General features: G+C 39.1%; 1 long non-coding RNA gene and 1 other non-coding gene across 2 annotated transcripts; one reads left to right on the plus strand and one right to left on the minus strand.

Moving 5' to 3' along the window:
* Positions 1-4199: 4199 nt before the first annotated feature.
* Positions 4200-6413, minus strand: LOC141656110 (uncharacterized). The gene is made up of 3 exons (XR_012548347.1): positions 6263-6413; positions 6054-6163; positions 4200-4368 (listed from the first exon to the last, which is right to left on the minus strand). It is a non-coding gene; the product is annotated as an uncharacterized LOC141656110 (long non-coding RNA).
* Positions 6414-16378: 9965 nt separating this feature from the next.
* LOC141657992 (small nucleolar RNA R71) lies at positions 16379-16485 on the plus strand. The gene has a single exon (XR_012548904.1). It is a non-coding gene; the product is annotated as a small nucleolar RNA R71 (small nucleolar RNA).
* The last annotated feature ends 3634 nt before the right edge of the window (positions 16486-20119 follow it).

The following is a 20119-nucleotide window of genomic DNA, read 5'->3' on the forward strand; positions in this document are numbered from 1 at the left end:
CATAGGGACCCATCCATCTAGAGTTCAATTTTCCCGGAAAAAGTCGGTAGCGGGAATTGAATAGAAGGACTTTGTCCCCTTTGTGCAAGGCCTTTTGTCTAATTCTCTTGTCATGGAGTAATTTTGTTCTTTCCTTGTAAATCTTTGCATTCTCATAGGATTGTAGTCGGAATTCTTACAACTCTTGAATTTGAATCATCCTCTTTTGACCACTTAATTTGAGATCAAGATTAAGTGCTCGGATTGCCCAAAAAGCTTTGTACTCCAATTCGATTGGCAAATGACATGCTTTTCCATAAACAAGTTTGTAAGCGGAGGCTCCTATGGGAATCTTATAGGCCGTCCTATAAGCCCAAAGAGCATCATCAAGCTTTGTGCTCCAATCTTTCCGAGTCTTGTTCACAACTTTCTCGAGGATTTGTTTGATCTCTCTATTTGAAACTTCAACTTGACCGCTTGTTTGAGGATGATATCCCAAGCCGGTTCTATGTTGAACACCATATCTTCTTGAAGAGCTTGGTGACCGTTTTTGCATCATCATTTGGAGTGGCAATTGCCTCCACCCACTTTGAGACGTAGTCTACGGCCACAAGGATGTACTTATTCCCGTTGGATGTCACAAAGGGACCTTGGTAGTCGATTGCCCACACATCGAAGATCTCCACCTCTAGAATGCCCCTTTGTGGCATTTCGTTCCTCCAAGAGATATTCCTCGTTCTTTGACAAGCATCGCAATGAATGATGAATTCTCTTGTATCTTGAAACATTGTAGGCCAATAGAAGCCCGATTGAAGAATTTTTGCAACGGTCCTCCTTGCTCCATGGTGCCCACCGTAGGGTGATGAGTGACATCCTTCCAAGATTCCTTGGACTTCCCATAGAGGGATGCATCTCCGGTAGAGCCCATCACTACATTCTTTGTAGAGGTTTGGATCGTCCCAAAAGTACCTCTTCACTTCGAATAGGAATCTCTTCCTTTGGTTGTGATTCAAATTTGGAGGGAGTACTTTTCCAACAATATAATTAGCATAATCGGCAAACCATGGGGTGATGTGCCTTTCGAGTTGTGTTTGAATGGCCATCAAAATATCGTCGGGAAATGAGTCATTGATCGGGGTTTCTCCATTTTCATCATGAAACTGGATTCTTGACAAATGATCCACCACTACATTCTCGGCTCCTTTCTTGTCTCTTATTTCTAAGTCAAATTCTTGAAGAAGCAAAATCCATCTCAACAATCTTGGTTTTGCCTCCTTCTTTATCAAGATATGTCGGAGAGCACGGTGATCCGAAAATACAATCACTTTGGATCCAAGCAAGTAGGAACGGAATTTGTCCAAAGCATAGACAATGGCAAGAAGCTCCTTCTCGGTGGTATCATAATTCACTTGGGAGGAGTCAAGAGTCTTGCTTATATAATAGATGGCGTGAAGAGCTCTCCCTACCCGTTGGCCAAGAACCGCTCCAACAGCGTAGTTGCTAGCATCACACATAATCTCGAATGGTAATTCCCAATTTGGAGGTTGGATGATCGGTGCCGAGATTAGTGCTTCCTTGATTCTATTAAAGGCTTCAACACACTCATCAGTGAATTGGAATTGGGCATCTTTAAGCAAAAGTTGAGTGAGGGGTTTTGCTATTTTTGAAAAATCCTTTATGAAACGGCGATAGAAACCCGCGTGACCGAGAAAACTTCTCACCCCTCTAACATTCACGGGAGGTGGGAGTTTCTCTATCACCTCAACTTTAGCTTTATCGACCTCGATGCCCTTTTCCGAAATTAAATGACTCAAAACAATTCCTTCATTGACCATGAAGTGACACTTTTCCCAATTTAAAACAAGACTAATATCTTCACATTTTTGCAACACAAGAGAAAGATTATGCAAACATGAGTCAAAGTCCTTTCCATAAACACTAAAATCGTCCATAAAAACTTCCATTATGGTCTCTAAGTAATCGGAGAAGACACTCATCATGCATCTTTTGAAAGTGGCGGGGGCATTACATAAACCAAAAGGCATCCTCCTATATGCAAAAGTACCATAAGGGCATGTGAAGGTGGTCTTATGTTGGTCATCCGGGTGTATAGGGATTTGGAAAAATCCCGAATACCCGTCAAGGTAACAAAAGAATTTGTTGGAGGCTAACCTCTCAAGAATTTGGTCAATGAATGGTAGGGGGAAATGATCCTTTCTTGTTGCGGAGTTTAATTTTCGATAGTCAATGCACATACGCCAACCGGTGATCATTCTTGTGGGTATTAGTTCATTCTTTTCATTTGTCACTACCGTGGTACCTCCTTTCTTAGGTACCACTTGGACGGGGCTAACCCACAAAGAGTCCGATATGGGATATATGATTCCCGCATCAAGTAATTTCATAACTTCTCCTTTGACAACTTCTTGCATGTGGGGGTTCAATCTTCTTTGGGGTTGAATGGTAGGTCTATGATCTTCCTCTAGATGAATTCTATGCATGCAAAAGTTGGGACTTATCCCCTTAAGGTCATCTAGACTATAACCTATAGCCTTTTCATGTTGTTTCAACACATCAAGCAATTTTCCCAATTGATTCTCATCAAGTCTATCATTAAAAATCACGGGTTTGGTCTTTCATTGATCAAGGTAAGCATATTTCAAATTTGGGGGAAGGGGTTTTAAAGTAAGAATTTGTACCTCACCTTCCTCCTTTGGAGTTTCATTGAGAATTTGCTCCATCTCCATTAGACATTCCATTCTCATAGCATATTCAACTTCATTCTCATCAACCTCATCATATTCAAATTCCATGATGGGTTCCTCTTGCTCTTGAGCTTGTAAAATATCTTCTAGGAGGGATTGCTCATCTTCTATGGGTTGACATGCTTCCATAAGGATGTTATGCACCAATACGGATTGTGCATGAGTAAGTTCTTTGTTAGCTAGAGCGGCCTCAAAAACATCCACCTCCAATTCCCAATACATATTTTTAGCCTCACTTGCTTCCAAGGCTTCCAATGCTTGCATGGGATCTTTGAAGAAAGGTATACTTAAGTGGTCCTCTACAAAACAATCTATAAGGTCCATCTTGCAAAATATCGAACAACTTGAAAACAATTAAAACAAACCTTGAGGAGTTTTACTTCCCCAAGGCAAAGAAAGACACAACTAATAACAATATAAGAAAATCTAAATCAAGTTAACACCGTCCCCGGCAACGGCGCCATTATTGATCGGTCCGTTTCGTGTTCACAATTGAATAGATGTTGTCGTTGGGTCACGTCCGAATCAAAACACAATTTATAGCTTCACAAACAACTCTACAATTAGTAAAGAGGCAAGTAAAGGTCGGATCCCAAGGGACGGGAATTGAGATGAGATTCTATTGAAACTAGTGGTGTCTTAGGGGTGTCACAATTTGGGTTGATGTAGAAGGTCACTAACTAAATAGTAATGAAAATAAATAAGCAAGATGAAATAAAAGGGTTGTAAACAATTGATAAAAAGCACTAGGGTATCATGGGGTCATAGGGGAATCATGGGAATTGATCATACAAACATGTTCTCAAATTATAAGAAAGCAATTATTGTTGTGATGGATTGAGTTGGGTTATATCTTACAATCCTAGGAAAGTTTGGGTCCCGGAGCCGAATCGATTAGATTGTACAACACCTACAAGTCGACTTAGTCTTCTCTACTCAACAACATGCATGGTCTAATGAGACTCGAGTTGGTTTATGTCTTACAAGTCTCATTGAAAAGATAGGTGATGGGTAAAAAATGCAAGGATTCATAGGCTCACATTTCATCAAACATAACATGTGCATGAGTTGAGATCAAAACAAGCAAGCAAATAAACCATGAAAGCATATTAATTTAAGCATGAATCATTCCCCATGTTGGTTTCCCCTAATTACCCATTAACCCTAGCTAGGTCACTACTCACTCATTATCATGTTGATCATGCTAGCAAGGTTGTCAATCATACCAACAAAAGGAAACATGATGAACAAATGAAAGTAATTGTGACACCCTCATTCATTGCGGAAAAATAAACACGTAATTCTAGAATAAAACTGCATGGATATGTTTGTAATAGGTTCATTTGGGTAAAAACCTGTAATTTTTAAAACCTGAACCTGTTATAAAAGTATCCAAATGGGAAGGTGTCAAACATGCAAGGTCTAAAATAAATCTGATAATAAAACATCGCTAAAGTCGCGAAACAAAGTTATACAACCCAAATATGATAAAGGGAGACATATGTCCCTAAAAAGTATATAACATAAAAAGTGTTTAAGGGTCATAATAAAATAAAGCCAATCTAGGTCCCAAGGTTACTTTGCTCGCTAGCTCGTCCATGTACCCCATATATGCATCACCTACCTGTCAATCGCATTTTATACAAATACGAAAGCCACAGTCAGTGGGGAGTAACTCCGAGTTCTCCCAGCAACGAAATGTCATAATTAATATAACATGTAAACATAAGAATATGAATATGAATAACACATAGCCTTAGTATATAGATGCTAGACAATTGTGCTTATCATGTGAACAACAATAAAACAACACATAGTCCTAGCATGTGAATACTAGACCGACTCATACTACACTATCATGTGAATCACATAACATCCAGGAATCCAAACTCTATCAACCATAGCCGGCTTGCATCTCACCTTCTATGATTCATAGAATCATCAAACAAGAAAGGACAATATATCTAGAGACAGGCATAAGTTCCTAGTACAGTCAATAGTCACTCTGTAACTCGAGTCTATACCACGAGGTAAGGTAAACACCCTAGTCCTAAACCTGCGCAGACCTAGCGACATGCGGAAAATACCGCATCCAAGACCCATGATCACACACATGAGTACCCCTAAGGAGTCTACCAAAGGGTTGGCTAATACTTAAGCTGGCCACATACTTCTACGAGTACGTCAGGAGGTCATGCCCTAACTTGGATATAAACCCACCAAGCTAAGATACAAAGGCTATTAAGCTGTGAACATACACTCGTCAAAGACTATAATGGCCTATCTATGACGATGGTCTAAGATACCAACACCACACAAGACAAGTAGGACACCCACTTAACCATAAGAGGGGCAAAGAGTCCAAACTTGCACACAAAAATGATCATACACACCCTAGCATATGAAAGGCTACGCAAGAGCATATTCAGCTGACAATCCAACAATATCTCCAATATCAATAATAATCCAAATTCCAGCTAACCAACAGTACCATAATCCATGAGAACAAGCTAAAATGGCAAAGAGGCAACAAGACTCAAGCATAAGGCATCCAAAGCATCCAACAACTAACATGTGAAATGATAATTACAAATATCAAGGCATAACATAAAACATCCAATGACAACCAATCTCACGTCAAAGACAAACCCTCGACCCTAGTCCCGCGACGGGTCATCGGTCAAATCGAGGCTGACCGGTTTAAACCTAGTTTGACCAAACTCGTTCGGTCAATAACTGCCCACTCGAGTCTTGGCCTACTTTGGCCCAAATCACAAAATTCATTACAATATCATTTTCATGCACTATTCCAATTTCTATCATGTGAAAGACTATCAACATAAGAAAATATATTTCAACTTACAAAATAACTAATTCCACAAAATTCTCGCATAATAAAATAGCATAAATAACCGTCTCACACAAGGGTAAACTTTTCTATAAATTTTATCGATAAAACGACGTCATTTACTCATACGGACTCCGAATTGAGTGATTCAAGTGGCTAAACCACCTAATTTTTCGACGCCGTTCAATCTGTCATATTTTTGGAAATATTGGAAACCGTCTCGGTCTGATACTGACGCGTTCCAGCCAAAACACGGACTTGTCACAGCACATAATTCCTCATCCAAATTTGTTCCAAACAATAATATACAAATGGGTAACATAAATTAAATATAAGCATACTCATCTTACTCCATTCATTCATTTATCAACAAGATCGTCTCAAACAACAACAAACAACAACAAACAACAAATACAACTACTAATGTGACATTAATTCGTCGAGTAACTCGGAATAGTTACCTTAAGCTAGCAAAGAGACAAGTAATAACTTGAGAAAGCTTCTAAAATCCAAAATTACTCTTCATCTTCAACAACATATGAGTCACCTAACTCATCTTCAAATTCTTCACCTATAAGAACAACAAAAACACAATTATTAAGCTTAAATTCGAAACCCTAAAAAAAAAGTGTCTTAAACAAAAATTGGGGGAAATGAAAATAAAGCTTACTAGTAGATGAGGATTGAAGAGAGGATTCCAAATATATAATTTTTATGAGATTTGGTGGAGAAATGAAGGATTTATGGTGGATTTAGGGATTGTAAGGAGGATTTTTAGTGGGTTTTTGGTGTTTGAGAGAAGGAGGAGATAGATTGAGTTATGGAGGAAATGAAAATTGGAAGAGGGGACAAATGGAGGGTAGGTGGCCAACCAAAGACATGGGGAGATGGGTCATTTGTTTACGTTTTGGTTCGTTTCGACGGAAATTAGAAATATTCGTCGAACGCGATTTCCGAGAAAAGTAAAGTTCTTAAACACGATTTTACTAAAAGATTAAGTACTCATATGCCCAATATCCAAACTCGTTTACCCAACGACCGTAAGAAATGGGAAAATCCCAATTTTACGACTTTTTATCCGAAATCTATTTTATGACTTTTATCCGAAATCTATTTTATAAAAGGAAAAGGTTTAAATATAGCTTAAATCACTTTTAAACATCTCTAAACTATCAAAAATGATTACATTTCTTCAAAATAAAATAAGGTTATATTTTATCAAATAAATTTTATTTCAAATAAATTAATATTAAATTAAAATAGATTAAAATATTACTCTTAAAATATCATAAAGGTCTTCAAATTTACGGGGTGTTACAATCATCCCTCCTTTTAAGAAGTTTCGTCCCCGAAACTTAGAAGAAGGAACATTGTATATATGTAGGTCTATCTCTTTAAAATCAAGTAAACAAAATCTTCAGAATATGAATGTATGAAATATAAGTGTCTTTTCAATGGAAAGGAATATCCTCGTCGGCCGTTCAAGAACATCAACATTCAAAATCAAAGACATAAAAATATATATTTTTACACCAACAAAAGAGAAAACCAATTATCGGACGTCTCCAATAACGAGCTTTACCACTCATTGACGTTAAAACCAGTGGAAAACATTAAAACATTTCCAAAAATCTTTAGTTCGAAACTCTATAATAAGGATAATAACTCCACTAGCTATGACCAAACTCTAACTACGACTTTTAAACAACTAAGCAAGGACTACTAACGCGGAGAGTATTTAAGAGAAGGAGAGGGAACACTCGAAAGGATAGCTAAACTCACAAGAATTAGATAAAGGAACGGAAAGTACCTCACGAGAAGAGTTCGGGATATTTAGCTAACATAGAAGATTCAGGCTCCCAAGTTTCTTCTTCGACATTTCCACAACGCCAAAGGATACGAACTAGGGGCACAACTTTGTTTCTAAGTTGCTTGTTTGCTCTTTCGAGGATTCGGATTGGCCTTTCTTCCAAAGTCAAGTTAGGCCCCAAATCTGGGATTTCTTCTTGAATAACATGGCTCGGATCACTAATGTACTTCCTCAACTGAGATACATGGAAGACATTATGAACCTTGCTCAAATTCGGGGGCAACTCCAAACGGTAAGCAACGGGGCCAATCTTCTCAAGCACACGGAAAGGTCCAATGTATTTGGGACTCAGCTTTCCTTTCACACCAAACCGTTTCACCCCTTTCATAGGTGATACCTTAAGGAACACTCGATCATCAACCTCAAAGGCAAGTGGTCGACGACGGACAACGGTGATCGGAGCCATTTGGTGTTCACAATTAAGCATATGTGGTCGTTGGTCAATGGTCGATACAAAACACAATTTATACTTCACAAACAACTCTACAATTAGTAAAGAGGCAAGTAAAGGTCGGATCCCAAGGGACGGGTATTGAAATGAAGATTCTATTGTAACTAGTGGTGTCTAGGGGTGTCACAAATTGGGTTGATGTAGAAGGTTACTAAACTAAAATAGCAATGAAAATAAACTAACAAGATAAATAAAATAAGGGTGTAAACAATTGATTAAAAGCACTAGGGTGTCATGGGTTCATAGGGGAATCATGGGATATGATCATACAAACATGTTCTCAAATTATAAGCAAGCAATTATTGTTGTGATGGATTGAGTTGGGTTATATCTTACAATCCTAGGAAAGTTTGGGTCCCGGAGCCGAATCTCTTGGATTGTACAACACCTACAAGTCGACTTAATCTTCCCTACTTAACACATGCATGGTCTAACGAGACTCGAGTTGGGTTATGTCTTACAAGTCAAGTTGAAAGGATAGAAGATGATAGTAAATGCAAGGATTCATAGGCTTAGCATTTCATCAAATATAACATGTGCATGTATTAAGATCAAAACAAGCAAGCAAATAAGATATGAAAGCATATTAATTTAAGCATGAATCATTCCCCATGTTGGTTTCCCCTAATCACCCATTAAACCCTAGCTAAGAGACTACTCACTCATTATCATATTGATCATGCTAGAAAGGTTGTCAATCGTACTAACATAATGAAACATGATGAATAAATAAAAGTAATTAGCAATAATTAAAAAGGGATTAAGAGATTATACCTACTAATGATTCCAATAATAAAGCAAGAATAAAAGAAGTACTTGAATCCTAGATTGAGAGGTTGTCAATCTCCCAATAATAACCCAAATAATCTTCAATTACCCAAAATAAAGTAAGAACAAGAGAGAGATTAAAGAACTAAAACTTGGATTAAAACTTGATTAATATTTGATTACAATATTGAAGAGAGATTTGATTGATATTAACTACACTAATTATTGATAAGAAGAACATGCTCCTCTAATTAGACTAATGGGGTATTTATAGTGAAAATTAGGGAGGATGCATTAGGGTTAACTAAGGGCTAAACTAGTAATTACACTTTTTAAGTTGAGCAAGGAGCCTCCGGGATTATCCGAGAGAAGGGCTTCTCTTATCGATGCTTGAGGAATGAAAACGTCTTTGTCTTTGTGATCCGTGCGGATGGGAGTCGGGACGGCCGGATCTGGGATGAGGAATCCGAGCGGATTCTTGGGCAAGACGCTCGGATGGCGAGGGGAATCCGAGCGGATTCCTTTTGGGACGCTCGGATTGGCGAGGACGGACGGATTCTCTACAATCCGTTCGGATTGCGATTCAGCAACTTTCCTTCTTCTTTTTCTTCCCTTTTCTTCATGAATTCCTTGGGGATTTCCTTGGGGACTCAAGGATCCTTTTCTCAACAATGCTCTTCTACTATGCTATGTACAAAGGCCTTCTAGTCTTGTCTCTCCTCGATGCTTGGTCATTGAATATGATCAATTTAGCCTTGTTTTGCCATGAAAATGCAAGATTCTTACTCCTTTCCTACCAAGGGATCAAAATCTCAAAGAATATGCAAAACAAAGAACTAAAGATAAGAAATGACCCAAATAGGCACTAAAAAGCATGAAAACAATGGTAATTCGGGGGGCTAAATATGCGCCAATTATGGTCACATCAAATATCCCCAAACCGAACCTTTGCTCGTCCGAGTAAAGAGGTGACAAAGACTAGGACCAATACTAACCTAACCTAATAATAATAGCCGATATGAGACAATTAGCGGGTCTCACTCTGCCCCTTCAACTCACAACAAGACAACCATGAGGTAGGATGCCTTCTTGCAAGGCAAGGTGGGTCTTGCCAAAATGGCGACACATCCAAACATTAAAGCACACAAAAACACATAGTGGATGCATCTACAAAAAGAATAGCCACTTTCCTCATCTAAGTGGCGGAAATTATCTACAAGGGAAGCAATTCAAGGGTACACAATCCTTCATAGATGCAATTTGTTCAAACTACTAAGCCTAGAAGGATACCAATAAATCACCTCCAAAAGGTGTCAAGCTAGGGTACCTTTGTCCTCAATCGTTAAATGCTTTTGTCAAGAGTAGACTCCCTATGGTGTTAGAAACACTGGAGGATCGCGGAATTCCCCCTCTTGCCTAGACAAGAAGAAGGGTCGTCCCCTCTCTACCATGCACAAAAATGGATACGATGGATAAAGGGATCGATAGTATTTGAGTTTTATTTTGGGAGTTTGCTTTTGTTTTTGTTTTCCCCCCAAATTTCTTTGGCATTTGACATTTGAGAACACTTTCTTGCCATTCCTTTTGATTTTTGGCATTTCAATACTTGACAACTTTTTTTGCATTTCTTTTTGAACATTTTCAAAGTCACCCCAATTAGTAACGAGGGTGCCTTATATTTGAAGCTTAGGAGTCTATTTTTGCTCCTCTTTTCATTTGATGCATTTTGCAAACTTTCTTTCACTTTTCATTTCATTGAACTCAAATTGATTTCTTTTTGTTTTGTGCCCATTCCTTTTGATGACAAAATGTATGGTAGAACATGGATGAATGATGGATGCATGGTTTCAAGGGTCACCTTGGAATAAACGGTAGCCAAGGAGTTATCACACCACAAGGTACTCTTGACTCGGCCTTAAACCATGGGTCAAAGGATACTAGCATGACACATCCTAGGGTGTTTTACAAGTATTCTAACAAGCAAAGTCTTAAGAATAAAAAGCATCTACTAGGGCCTATATACACTTGTCAAGCTTCCCAAGTAGACGGTTTCACAAAATTTTTCTAACATGCAACTACATGCCATGATGCAACTAACATTTATACATCCTAATGCATATGATTCTACCAACTAATATGACATATAATCTAAATGCAATCCTAAGTTCACATTGTTTTTACCGCATCAATCAAAATAAAGCCACATAGTCATTAACATAAAGAGGAGAAAGGAGATTGGAAAGATCATACCATGCGGTCTTCAATATCCTCATGTCTCGGATGTGGCGTAGTCAATCAAAGTGAACAAGGATGAAACAAACACAATATATACAAGACAATATATACAAAGGAAATGAACTTGTTTTTGGTTTTTCAATTTTTCAAATTTTTATGATTTTTGAAATTTTTCAATTTTTATGGTTTTTGAATAAAAGTTAAGTGTTAGAATTCCCATCCCCACACTAATATGGGCATTGTCCTCAATGGCCAAAATGATGGAAATTATGCAAGAATGATGCATGATTTCTATACTAAATGCAATTCTACATTAAGCTATACTACATGATGCATGGTTTTTGTTATGACGGAGAGGATAATTTAAATTACCTCCCGTTGCGTATGCATTAACTTCCCCAAACCAAGTAAGACACTATTGCTAATGTCAAAGCATGGGGGAGTTCATGCACATGCTATGCTATGCATGAAACTAGATTGTCATTTTGGATTTTACAAAAGTGGGAACAATAAAGAACACCTCAAAGGAACCGAGGTGTGAGTCCTTTGATGTTGCTAGGACTAAACCAACAATGATCAAAATGAAATAAAATACAAAGAGATATAGACAAACCGTGGGAGAGTAGGAGTCTCCAAGGCTAGTCTTCCATCATGCTACTATCATCACTACTTCCCTCATGAGAAGTGGTCACATTGCCACTTTCCTTGGCACTTTCTTCTTTGCTTTCTTCACCATCATCTTCCTCATCATTATCTTCACCATCTTCACCATCTCTTTCTTCATCTCCACTTGCTTCTTCCTCAATATTATCATCAATCTCCTCATCATTTCCAACAACCTCATTGTCATCCACCACGTCCCTAGATGCACCCGGAAACAAGGCTTCTTTATCCGCCCAACTAGGCAAAGGACAAGATGGATCGAGGAGTCCTTGCCTAGCTAGATGTAGGAGGGGAGGATATTGAGCCAAATAAGCATTCTTCCGATCTTCATAAGCTTGCTTGTGCAGGGCTTGCATTAGAAGAGTGACATAATCTTTTCCAATTTCAACTCCTTGCGGTTTGAACTCTTCATAATCATAGGGGTAAGGTGGTATAACAATGGAAGAGGAGGGAGTTTCATGATCACCCTTTTGTTGTTGAATGATGTACTCGGCTTCTTCGGATAGGGGAAGTAAATAGTTGGTCCGGTGGACACTAAGACGGCAAATCTTTGCGGGTAAAGTGAATGATCGAGCCTCACTTGTAAGCCACCCATACTTGGTATCAAGGGAATTGTGAGCAACCCACTTAAACTTGTTAATCAAGGTGGACATATCAATAAGATGGCCACCATCCTTAGCCTTGTACTTGCTATCCTTATTGAAATTAGGATCAAAGTGCTTGGCTAGGACCGTGACAAGGCCGCCATTAACAATTACGGTTTGACCCTTCTTCCCACTATCTACATGGAGCCATCTATCAACCAATAGCCTCAAAGAATTGTAAGGCTTGGTGTGAATTCTTCCAATATTCAAAGTTGATTCAAGGAGAATAAAATCGAGTCCCGTGAAATGATTGGTGTCTTTCCTAGAAATTATGGTATTTCCCACAACTTTGTGCCATATTCTTATGCCCGGATGATGGACCAAAAGAGCACGACAAGCTTTAAAATCTTCAAATTTCTTCCCGGAGATTGCCTCCCAAAGAGGCTCGGGATCATACTTCCCATATTGCTTATAGAATTTATGTTCATCGCTAAGACCCAAAATTGCACCCAATTTCGGAAAGGAAATGCGTCTACTAGTGTTAGCTAGACGAAACTCAATATTTTCCCTATTCTCAACTTTTGTCACTTTTAAAGAACTTAAGAATTCCAAGACAAGGGAGGGGTATGTTACTTCCTTCATTTCAAACAATTTCTTTAAACCCATGGCATTGAAAAAGACTCTTGTTTGTTCAAGAACACCCAACTTCTCTAAAGCATCTTGGCATATGAATTTGGTGGATTGAATTTGTTTCATAGCAAACTTGACAAATGTATTTCTATGGGAATCGGAAATGAATGTTACCTCCGGATAATGCAAGAGTTGATTAATTACCGGAGTAGAGGGTGATGCTTCCATAGGAATTTGTTGAGGTGGTTGCACTTCCAAGCTTGGTGTTGATACCACCATTGCCAAAGCTTTCTTCATTTGTAGAGCTTTTTGCCTTTGAGAGAGAGTTGTAGTCTTTGGTGCCTTTGTTGCCTTTGCTTTTGCTTTTGTTGCTCCCTTTGTTCTTGCCATTTGATGAGCTAACCAAGAAAAAGATCAAAAATCTTCAATTTGTAGAATGCCCAAATCGATTTTGAAGGTGAAAGGCTTTGCCTTTATGGGAACAAAAATCAATTCAAAGGTGAAGATTTTGTGCTTGGTTTTGATTGTTAATGAAGATGGAGTGATTGATTTGTTATTTGAAAGATGGTTTGATTTGATTTTGGTGAGTTTTGTTGAGGGTTTTTGTTTTTGAGATGGAGAGGATGAGGGTTTTTGTTTTTGAGATGGAGAGGATGAGGGTTTTGATGTTATGGGTAGTGTTTATGAGTGAATGAATGAATGAATGAAGGTGGGGTGGGTATTTAAAGAACTCGACAATTTTAGGACGCAGGGACAATCCGTGCGGATTAGGCGCAATCCGCTCGGATTCTGCAGCTTCAAATTTTCAAAAATCCCGCCTAAAGACGGGCGGATTGTGGGGAATCCGCTCGGATTCTTATGAGATGAGACGGGCGGATTTCGCTTAGGACGGACGGATTCTTGTCCAGAGATTTTTCTTTGTTTTTCTTCAGCTGCAAGACGGACGGATTGTTCACAAGACGGACGGATTATGTGAGACGGGCGTCTTTCCAGTAATCCGCTCGGATTCTTCAACAGTCAAGAATTTGCGTTTTCAGCTCAGCCCAAGACGGGCGTCTTCTCGGCCAGGACGCTCGGATCCTCTGCAGACGGGCGGATTCTCAGGAATCCGCTCGGATTGGTCCTTGTGTACACGGATTCAGTTCCATCCGTGCACCAACGCATTCCCTTATCATTCTTTCTTTCTTTCTTTCAAATCTTGTGTTCTTCATTGTGGGGGCACTACTAAGGCATGAATAGCCTAGGCAATTGCCATCCCCACACTAAGGTAAAGCACTACACATCAATTAAAATCATTAGTCCCTCCCTCACTTCTCTCTTTCATGACAATTATTTTGATCAAAGTAAAAATAAATCCAAAAATGACAAAAATGCAATACAAAAATTGAAATGTAAGTTAGGGAGTTAGAAATATTTACAAGTGGTGGTTTAGGGAGGACTCCACCAAACTCTCATTCTTGATGAGATGTCAAGGAGGCATGTTCAAGGTGTTGTTGATGTTGCTCAACACCTTGAAGAAGTAATCAAAAGCTTGTTCATTGTTATGGTAGAGGTCCTCAATAGACCGTGGCCCTTGTTGTTGATCATGATCGATGGCATGCCCAATGTAGGGATTAAAGATCCCTTCAAATTCGTCGTCCCAAAGACCACAAACTTCATTGAGTTGATCATTGAAAATCTCTTGCTTGGATGGAGACAACTCTCCCAATTTCTTCTCTTGGCCGATGAGGCCATCTTCTTCTTCCTTGGTTGATTTTGATGAGCTTTGCAAGCTCTTCTTGTCACAATTCACTTGCTCTTTGAATGGAGCATCTTCAACTTTCTTCCTCCATTGGAGTTCCAATTTCTTCTTCTCATCTTTCCGGCTATAATGATCAATCATGAAACATGGCTCATGCAAACGAGGAGCTCTCATGGTCTTGTCAAGATTAAAAGTTATGCTTTCATCTCCCACTTCTAGAGTGAGCTCTCCATGTTTCACATCAATCACCGCACCCGCGGTGTGTAGGAAAGGTCTTCCTAAGATGATTGGAATGTTGGAATCTTCCTCCATATCAACAATGACAAAGTCCACCGGGATGAAAAACTTCCCAATTCGCACGGGGACATCTTCCCATATCCCTAGCGGTGTCTTCGTCGATCTATCGGCCATTTGAAGAGTGATATTGGTACATTTAAGCTCTCCCATTCCCAACCTTTTACTTACCGAGTACGGCATGACACTCACACTAGCCCCTAGATCACATAAGGCTTTGTTGATCGTTGTGTCGCCAATGGTACACGGTATTGAGAAGCTTCCGGATCCTTTAACTTTGGAGGTGAACTCCCTTGAAGTATTGCACTACTCACCTTAGTGAAGGCGATAGTCTCAAGTTTCCGGATTGACTTCTTCTTTGTGAGGATATCTTTCATGTACTTTGCATAGGCCGGAACGTGATTGATTAATTCCGTGAAAGGAATTGAGACTTCTAAGTTCTTCACAATTTCCATGAACTTCCCAAGTTGATCATCAAATTTAGGTTTGGCTTGACGACTTGGAAAAGGAAGTCTAATCACAATGGGCTCCTTTTCTTTGGCTTTGTCTTCATTTTTCTTTGAGCTTTCTTCTTTTGATGATTCCCCTTCCTTGGGACCTTGCACCACAACTTCATTCTCACTAGCTCTCACAACTTCATCCTCAACTTGCTCCTTCGGTGCTTCATATCTTGTACCACTTCTCAAGTGAATGGCACTAACCGTTTCATGTCTAGGGAGATTACTTTGTGGTGGTAATTGCCCCTTTTGTCTTTGTGAGCTTGAAGATGCTAGTTGGGTCAATTGTGTTTCCAACATCTTGGTGTGAGCTAGAATGTTGTTGATGGTGGTGTCTTTTGCTTGGCTATCTTTTTGCATTTGGGTGAAAAATTCTTGTTGATTCTTTTGCATTTGGAGGACCGCTTTTTGGACATCAAAACTTTGGTCATTGTGGTGATTGTATGGGTTTTGATTTTGGTAACCTTGGTTTTGATTGTAAAAGGGTCTTTGATTTTGATTTCTCATGGGTGGTGGAGTGTATGTTGTTTGAGGGTTTTGAACATTTTGGCTTTTGTATGAGAGATTTGGATGGAACTTGGTGTTTTCATTGTAAAAATTTGAATAAGGGGTACCACTTTTGTAAGCTTGGAAAGCATTGACTTGCTCGGTTGTTCCCTACATTCACTTGAGTCATGACCCAAGGTTCCACAATTCTCACATATCCCGCTTGGGATTGATGAGGATGCCGTCATGGCATTGACATGATGCTTTGATGATTTTGAGTTTTCCTCAAGTCTAGCCATAGCTTGTTCAAACTTCAAGTTGATTGTGTCGATGTGAGCACTAAGTTGAGCACCCAATTGAGTAACGGTGTCCACTTCATACTTTCCTCCTCTAGTAGCCTTGCGAGGCCTACTATATTGCGAATTATGGACCGCCATTTCCTCAATCTTGTTCCATGTTTGATTGTCATCAACTTCGGTGAACATTCCATTTGATCCCATATTGAGAATGTTCCTTGAATCTTCATATAAACCATTCCAAAATTGTTGCACTAAAAACCATTCGCTAAGTCCATGGTGAGGACATGAGCGACAAATACCTTTGAACCGCTCCCAAGCTTCATACAAAGATTCTTCATCCCTTTGCTTAAAACCCGTAATTTGAGCTCTTAGCATATTGGTCTTTTCCGGTGGGTAGAATTTTTTGTAGAAAGCTAGAGCTAGCTTCTTCCAAGAATCTATTCCAAGGGTGGCCTTATCAAGGCCCTTCAACCATTGCTTTGCGGTGCCGATTAACGAAAAAGGAAATAAGACCCATCTTATTTGGTCTTGAGTCACGCCCGTTTGAGAGATAGCTTCACAATAATCACAAAATGTTTCCATATGAGAATGAGGGTCCTCACTAGGCATTCCCCCGAATTGGCTCCTCTCAACTAGTTGGATGAAGGCGGACTTGGCAATAAAGTTTCCGGTAAGATGTTGTGGGGTAGGAGTACCATTTGGTAGATCCTCCTCGGTGGGTATAGAGTGTGACGAGAATTTAGGCATTGTAGGTGGATTTTGTGTGGTATTGTTTAATGGGTTTTCTTCTCCTTCTATTGCGAAAGGATTGACAAACTCACTAGTGGGTTGAACAACTTCACCAACACCTCCCAAATTCCTCCTAACAAGTCTCCTATTATTCGTCAAGGTTCTTTCGATTTCACGGTCAAAAGGTAACAAATCTCTTTGTAACCTTCTAGACATGCAAAATATCAAACAACTCAAAAACAATTAGAACAAACCTTGAGGAGTTTTACTTCCCCAAGGCGAAGAAAGACACAACTAAAAACAATAAAAGAAATCTTAAATCAATTAAACACCGTCCCCGGCAACGGCGCCATTTTTGATCGGAGCCATTTGGTGTTCACAATTAAGCATATGTGGTCGTTGGTCAATGGTCGATACAAAACACAATTTATACTTCACAAACAACTCTACAATTAGTAAAGAGGCAAGTAAAGGTCGGATCCCAAGGGACGGGTATTGAAATGAAGATTCTATTGTAACTAGTGGTGTCTAGGGGTGTCACAAATTGGGTTGATGTAGAAGGTTACTAAACTAAAATAGCAATGAAAATAAACTAACAAGATAAATAAAATAAGGGTGTAAACAATTGATTAAAAGCACTAGGGTGTCATGGGTTCATAGGGGAATCATGGGATATGATCATACAAACATGTTCTCAAATTATAAGCAAGCAATTATTGTTGTGATGGATTGAGTTGGGTTATATCTTACAATCCTAGGAAAGTTTGGGTCCCGGAGCCGAATCTCTTGGATTGTACAACACCTACAAGTCGACTTAATCTTCCCTACTTAACACATGCATGGTCTAACGAGACTCGAGTTGGGTTATGTCTTACAAGTCAAGTTGAAAGGATAGAAGATGATAGTAAATGCAAGGATTCATAGTCTTAGCATTTCATCAAATATAACATGTGCATGTATTAAGATCAAAACAAGCAAGCAAATAAGATATGAAAGCATATTAATTTAAGCATGAATCATTCCCCATGTTGGTTTCCCCTAATCACCCATTAAACCCTAGCTAAGAGACTACTCACTCATTATCATATTGATCATGCTAGAAAGGTTGTCAATCGTACTAACATAATGAAACATGATGAATAAATGAAAGTAATTAGCAATAATTAAAAAGGGATTAAGAGATTATACCTACTAATGATTCCAATAATAAAGCAAGAATAAAAGAAGTACTTGAATCCTAGATTGAGAGGTTGTCAATCTCCCAATAATAACCCAAATAATCTTCAATTACCCAAAATAAAGTAAGAACAAGAGAGAGATTAAAGAACTAAAACTTGGATTAAAACTTGATTAATATTTGATTACAATATTGAAGAGAGATTTGATTGATATTAACTACACTAATTATTGATAAGAAGAACATGCTCCTCTAATTAGACTAATGGGGTATTTATAGTGAAAATTAGGGAGGATGCATTAGGGTTAACTAAGGGCTAAACTAGTAATTACACTTTTTAAGTTGAGCAAGGAGCCTCCGGGATTATCCGAGAGAAGGGCTTCTCTTATCGATGCTTGAGGAATGAAAACGTGCTGTGCTGTGATCCGTGCGGATGGGAGTCGGGACGGCCGGATCTGGGCTGAGGGATCCGAGCGGATTCTTGGGCAAGACGCTCGGATCGGGCGAGGGGGAATCCGAGCGGATTCCTTTGCGGGACGCTCGGATTGGCGAGGACGGACGGATTCTCTACAATCCGTTCGGATTGTAGTTCAGCAGCTTTCCTTCTTCTTTTTCTTCCCTTTTCTTCATGAATTCCTTGGGGATTTCCTTGGGGACTCAAGGATCCTTTTCTCAACAATGCTCTTCTACTATGCTATGTACAAAGGCCTTCTAGTCTTGTCTCTCCTCGATGCTTGGTCATTGAATATGATCAATTTAGCCTTGTTTTGCCATGAAAATGCAAGATTCTTACTCCTTTCCTACCAAGGGATCAAAATCTCAAAGAATATGCAAAACAAAGAACTAAAGATAAGAAATGACCCAAATAGGCACTAAAAAGCATGAAAACAATGGTAATTCGGGGGCTAAATATGCGCCAATTATGGTCACATCAAATATCCCCAAACCGAACCTTTGCTCGTCCCGAGTAAAGAGGTGACAAAGACTAGGACCAATACTAACCTAACCTAATAATAATAGCCGATATGAGACAATTAGCGGGTCTCACTCCGCCCCTTCAACTCACAACAAGACAACCATGAGGTAGGATGCCTTCTTGCAAGGCAAGGTGGGTCTTGCCAAAATGGCGACACATCCAAACATTAAAGCACACAAAAACACATAATGGATGCATCTACAAAAAGAATAGCCACTTTCCTCATCTAAGTGGCGGAAATTATCTACAAGGGAAGCAATTCAAGGGTACACAATCCTTCATAGATGCAATTTGTTCAAACTACTAAGCCTAGAAGGATACCAATAAATCACCTCCAAAAAGGTGTCAAGCTAGGGTACCTTTGTCCTCAATCGTTAAATGCTTTTGTCAAGAGTAGACTCCCTATGGTGTTAGAAACACTGGAGGATCGCGGAATTCCCCCTCTTGCCTAGACAAGAAGAAGGGTCGTCCCCTCTCTACCATGCACAAAAATGGATACGATGGATAAAGGGATCGATAGTATTTGAGTTTTATTTTGGGAGTTTGCTTTTGTTTTTGTTTTCCCCCCAAATTTCTTTGGCATTTGACATTTGAGAACACTTTCTTGCCATTCCTTTTGATTTTTGGCATTTCAATACTTGACAACTTTTTTTGCATTTCTTTTTGAACATTTTCAAAGTCACCCCAATTAGTAACGAGGGTGCCTTATATTTGAAGCTTAGGAGTCTATTTTTGCTCCTCTTTTCATTTGATGCATTTTGCAAACTTTCTTTCACTTTTCATTTCATTGAACTCAAATTGATTTCTTTTTGTTTTGTGCCCATTCCCTTTTTGATGACAAAATGTATGGTAGAACATGGATGAATGATGGATGCATGGTTTCAAGGGTCACCTTGGAATAAACGGTAGCCAAGGAGTTATCACACCACAAGGTACTCTTGACTCGGCCTTAAACCATGGGTCAAAGGATACTAGCATGACACATCCTAGGGTGTTTTACAAGTATTCTAACAAGCAAAGTCTTAAGAATAAAAAGCATCTACTAGGGCCTATATACACTTGTCAAGCTTCCCAAGTAGACGGTTTCACAAAATTTTTCTAACATGCAACTACATGCCATGATGCAA

The sequence above is a fragment of the Silene latifolia genome, chromosome 5, assembly GCF_048544455.1.
Source record: "Silene latifolia isolate original U9 population chromosome 5, ASM4854445v1, whole genome shotgun sequence".
Lineage (NCBI taxonomy): Eukaryota > Viridiplantae > Streptophyta > Magnoliopsida > Caryophyllales > Caryophyllaceae > Silene > Silene latifolia.